This window comes from Schistocerca americana, unplaced genomic scaffold, assembly GCF_021461395.2.
Source record: "Schistocerca americana isolate TAMUIC-IGC-003095 unplaced genomic scaffold, iqSchAmer2.1 HiC_scaffold_98, whole genome shotgun sequence".
In the NCBI taxonomy this organism is placed as follows: domain Eukaryota; kingdom Metazoa; phylum Arthropoda; class Insecta; order Orthoptera; family Acrididae; genus Schistocerca; species Schistocerca americana.
Window position 1 is genome coordinate 497,501 of NW_025726763.1, and position 5,000 is coordinate 502,500.

Here is a 5,000-nt window from a genome sequence, read left to right on the forward strand (position 1 = left end):
AACATGTGCGCGAGTCATTGGGCTGTACGAAACCTAAAGGCGTAATGAAAGTGAAGGTCTCGCCTTGCGCGGGCCGAGGGAGGATGGGGCTTCCCCGCCCTTCACGGGGCGGCGGCCTCTGCACTCCCGGGGCGTCTCGTCCTCATTGCGAGGTGAGGCGCACCTAGAGCGTACACGTTGGGACCCGAAAGATGGTGAACTATGCCTGGCCAGGACGAAGTCAGGGGAAACCCTGATGGAGGTCCGTAGCGATTCTGACGTGCAAATCGATCGTCGGAGCTGGGTATAGGGGCGAAAGACTAATCGAACCATCTAGTAGCTGGTTCCCTCCGAAGTTTCCCTCAGGATAGCTGGTGCTCGTACGAGTCTCATCCGGTAAAGCGAATGATTAGAGGCCTTGGGGCCGAAACGACCTCAACCTATTCTCAAACTTTAAATGGGTGAGATCTCCGGCTTGCTTGATATGCTGAAGCCGCGAGCAAACGACTCGGATCGGAGTGCCAAGTGGGCCACTTTTGGTAAGCAGAACTGGCGCTGTGGGATGAACCAAACGCCGAGTTAAGGCGCCCGAATCGACGCTCATGGGAAACCATGAAAGGCGTTGGTTGCTTAAGACAGCAGGACGGTGGCCATGGAAGTCGGAATCCGCTAAGGAGTGTGTAACAACTCACCTGCCGAAGCAACTAGCCCTGAAAATGGATGGCGCTGAAGCGTCGTGCCTATACTCGGCCGTCAGTCTGGCAGTCATGGCCGGTCCTTGCGGCCGGCCGCGAAGCCCTGACGAGTAGGAGGGTCGCGGCGGTGGGCGCAGAAGGGTCTGGGCGTGAGCCTGCCTGGAGCCGCCGTCGGTGCAGATCTTGGTGGTAGTAGCAAATACTCCAGCGAGGCCCTGGAGGGCTGACGCGGAGAAGGGTTTCGTGTGAACATCCGTTGCACACGAGTCAGTCGATCCTAAGCCCTAGGAGAAATCCGATGTTGATGGGGGCCGTCATAGCATGATGCACTTTGTGCTGGCCCCCGTTGGGCGAAAGGGAATCCGGTTCCTATTCCGGAACCCGGCAGCGGAACCGATACAAGTCGGGCCCCTCTTTTAGAGATGCTCGTCGGGGTAACCCAAAAGGACCCGGAGACGCCGTCGGGAGATCGGGGAAGAGTTTTCTTTTCTGCATGAGCGTTCGAGTTCCCTGGAATCCTCTAGCAGGGAGATAGGGTTTGGAACGCGAAGAGCACCGCAGTTGCGGCGGTGTCCCGATCTTCCCCTCGGACCTTGAAAATCCGGGAGAGGGCCACGTGGAGGTGTCGCGCCGGTTCGTACCCATATCCGCAGCAGGTCTCCAAGGTGAAGAGCCTCTAGTCGATAGAATAATGTAGGTAAGGGAAGTCGGCAAATTGGATCCGTAACTTCGGGATAAGGATTGGCTCTGAGGATCGGGGCGTGTCGGGCTTGGTCGGGAAGTGGGTCAGCGCTAACGTGCCGGGCCTGGGCGAGGTGAGTGCCGTAGGGGTGCCGGTAAGTGCGGGCGTTTAGCGCGGGCGTGGTCTGCTCTCGCCGTTGGTTGGCCTCGTGCTGGCCGGCGGTGCAGGATGCGCGCGCCTGCGCGGCGTTCGCGCCCCGGTGCTTCAACCTGCGTGCAGGATCCGAGCTCGGTCCCGTGCCTTGGCCTCCCACGGATCTTCCTTGCTGCGAGGCCGCGTCCGCCTTAGCGTGCTCCTCCGGGGGCGCGCGGGTGCGCGGATTCTCTTCGGCCGCCATTCAACGATCAACTCAGAACTGGCACGGACTGGGGGAATCCGACTGTCTAATTAAAACAAAGCATTGCGATGGCCCTAGCGGGTGTTGACGCAATGTGATTTCTGCCCAGTGCTCTGAATGTCAACGTGAAGAAATTCAAGCAAGCGCGGGTAAACGGCGGGAGTAACTATGACTCTCTTAGTTGGCGGGAGTAACTATGACTCTCTTAAGGTGGCCAAGTGGCAGCGGTGTGGCTGCATCCGGACTTGGCTTCTCGAAGTGCGGTCTTGATGTAGTCGTGCTGCTGCTGCGAGGTGCCTTCCTTGGGTTATAGTTACAGGGAGAGTGATGCGCAATACATGGGCCTAGCCCTCTTAGCCTCTCCTCTCCTGCGGTCTTCTCCCCTTCTCGTGGGCCCGCTGATTTCGCAGAGTGGAAGACCGCACCAGGGGCTTGGGGGGGTTACCAGCCCCCCCTCGCACTATCCCTTTTTTAGTTGGGGGCAGTAAGCAGAGAATAAGTGGTGGCCCTTCCGCTGAAGGTGCCACCCCAACTCCCCCAGCACCTAGCCGGCCAACCGGCCGTGCCGAAAATCTTGTAACTTTTGCAGCTATGTATACCTGTAGTGAGTGCCACCGCAGCTTTACAACCAAGAACGGTCTCGGGGTCCATCGCCGCCGCCAACATCTTGCGGCCGCCAACGCGGAGATCGTCACGGAGAGGCATCGCGCGAGGTGGACGGAGGAAGAAGTCCTGTCGCTCGCCAAGGCGGAGGCCGAACTGTTCCTTGAGAGGGACGCCCGGTTCTTCTTCGTCAATCAAGAACTCATCAGGATGTTCCCCGACCGAACGCTCGAGGCAATCAAGTGCCGACGGCGGCAAGCTGCCCACAAGCAGCTTGTCCGCCAATTCATGGAGGCGCTTGAGATCGGTCAGGGGGAAGAGCCGGCGTCCCGCCGGGGAGCAGCGAGCCCGCTGCCTGACGCGGGCGAGGCCGCTGCGCCGCCCGTCGACGCAGCCGAGGACTTCGCGGCCGACACCACCGGGCCGCCGCCGGAGGGGCCGACTGACGCCGCCATCTGGGAGCATCTGGCGGGGCTACCCGCTTCTGCCCAGCGTTTCTCTGCCCTGGATCGTGTCATAGGTCTGGGGCGGGGCACGCCGCCCGATGTCATCCTGGGCATGCTCCCGGATGCCCTTGCGTCGGTCGGGTCCAGAGGGGAGAGATCGATCACCAGGACACAGCGGCCGCGCCAACCATCGAAGCGGCCGCCTGCCGCGCCGCCGACGCAGAAGCGCAAGCGGCGCCGCTGGGAGTACGCGAGAACGCAGGATGCCTTCCGACGGTCGCGTGCACGTTGCGTGCGCGGCCTCTTGGATGGCACCCTGCTCCAGCCGCCACCTGCCATCCCTGGTCTGCTGGACTTCTGGGCGGACCTCTTCACCAAGAAGCCCATCTCCACCGCGGGCTTCATTCGTGACCGCCTCCTCCCGCACTCAGAGCCTGTCGCTCTCGAGTGCATATGGGGGCCGGTCACACATGAGGAGGTCGCCGCCGCGTTGCCGCCCAGGGGATCAGCAGCCGGGCCGGACGGCCTTACCCCAGCGGAGTTGCGGCGCCTGCCGCACGAAGTCCTGGTGAAAGTGATGAATCTCTTCCTTCTGGCCCGCGCCCTTCCGGAACGCCTGCTTCGCGCGCGGACGTCCCTTCTCCCGAAAACGGCTGCACCAACATCCCCCGCTGACTTTCGCCCCATTACGGTCTGCTCGGTGTTGGCGCGGACCTTTCACAAGGTTCTCGCGTCACGCCTGATGCGCGCATGTGCTGTGGACGAACGTCAGCGGGCATTCATCCCTCGGGATGGGATGTTGGAAAATACCTTCATCTTGGACACTGCTCTCACCGACGCAGTTCGCTCCTGCCGCTCTGTCTTTGTGGCATCGATCGACGTATCTAAGGCATTCGATTCGGTAGATCATGCTGCCCTTCGCCCCGTGCTGAAGGCGCATGGCCTGCCGGATTGCTTTGTCGAGTATGTCGAGCGGTGCTACGAGGGCAGCACGACAGTGATAGCGGACGGCGCCGGCGTGGGCGTGTCTGTGCAGCCAGCACGGGGCGTTCGCCAGGGCGATCCCCTCTCCCCCCTCCTGTTCAACTTTGCGGTGGACTACGTTTTAGGCCAACTGCCCTCCCACATCGGAGCTCGGATCCTCGGTCGCAGAGTCAACGCTGCGGCCTTTGCAGATGACGTCTTGCTGTTTGCAGCGACCCCGAGGGGCTTGCAGTCCCTCATCGACGCAGCTACCGCAGCCCTCGCCCACCTGGGGCTGCAGATCAACGCCCGGAAGTGTTTCACCCTCGCCTTAGTCGCGTCAGGGCGCGAGAAGAAGGTGAAGGTGGACAGCAATGTCACCTTCACAGCAGGCAATACCACCATGCCTGCCCTGCGTGTGGGTGAAACCTTCCGGTACCTGGGGCTGCAATTTTCCACGGCGGGTCGCTGTGTCTTCAATCCACGTAGCCACCTGGTGGAGCAGCTTGACGTCATCTCCCGAGCTCCGCTGAAGCCGCAACAGCGCCTCCACGCTCTCACCAATGTACTTCTCCCTGGCCTGTACCACGGGCTGGCCCTCAGCCGCACCCGGGTGGGTGCATTGAAGTCGGCCGACGTTACCATCCGGGCCGCCGTCAGGAGATGGTTCCGCCTTCCGGCGGACACCCCCCTGGGATACTTCCACGCTCCTGTTGCCCAGGGGGGCCTCGGCATTCCATCTTGCCGATGGATGGGTCCGACCCTCCGTCGGTCCCGTCTCCTGGCGCTGAAGAAGATAGGGCCAGCCTGCGACGGTGCAGGCATGGATGAGGTGCAGCGTGAGATCGAGGTGCTGGAGCGCCACCTAATGTGGGAGGGCCACCTCCTCAAATCGTCAACGCAGGTTGGGGAAATGTGGGCGGCGCGCCTACACATCGCCATTGACGGTGCGGCACTGTCATCTTCTGCCGCCGTCAGTGGCCAACATCAGTGGGTCGCCGACACCAGTCGCCTGCTATCTGGGCGTGAATACATCGACGCCCTCCGCGCCCGCATCAACGCCTTCCCTACGAAGGCACGGCGCAGTCGCGGGCGGGAGGCGGACACCAGATGCCGCGCGGGGTGCCAGGCCGTGGAGACCGCCAACCACGTACTTCAGGCTTGCTTTAGGACGCACGGGTCCCGGGTCAAGCGCCATGACGCTGTAGTGCGTTATGTCGCCCGTGGACTCGCGC

General features: G+C 62.2%; 1 pseudogene; it reads left to right on the plus strand.

The window, feature by feature from the left end:
- LOC124593408 overlaps positions 1 to 5,000 on the plus strand; it is a 7,982-nt pseudogene that overhangs the window by 949 nt on the left and 2,033 nt on the right.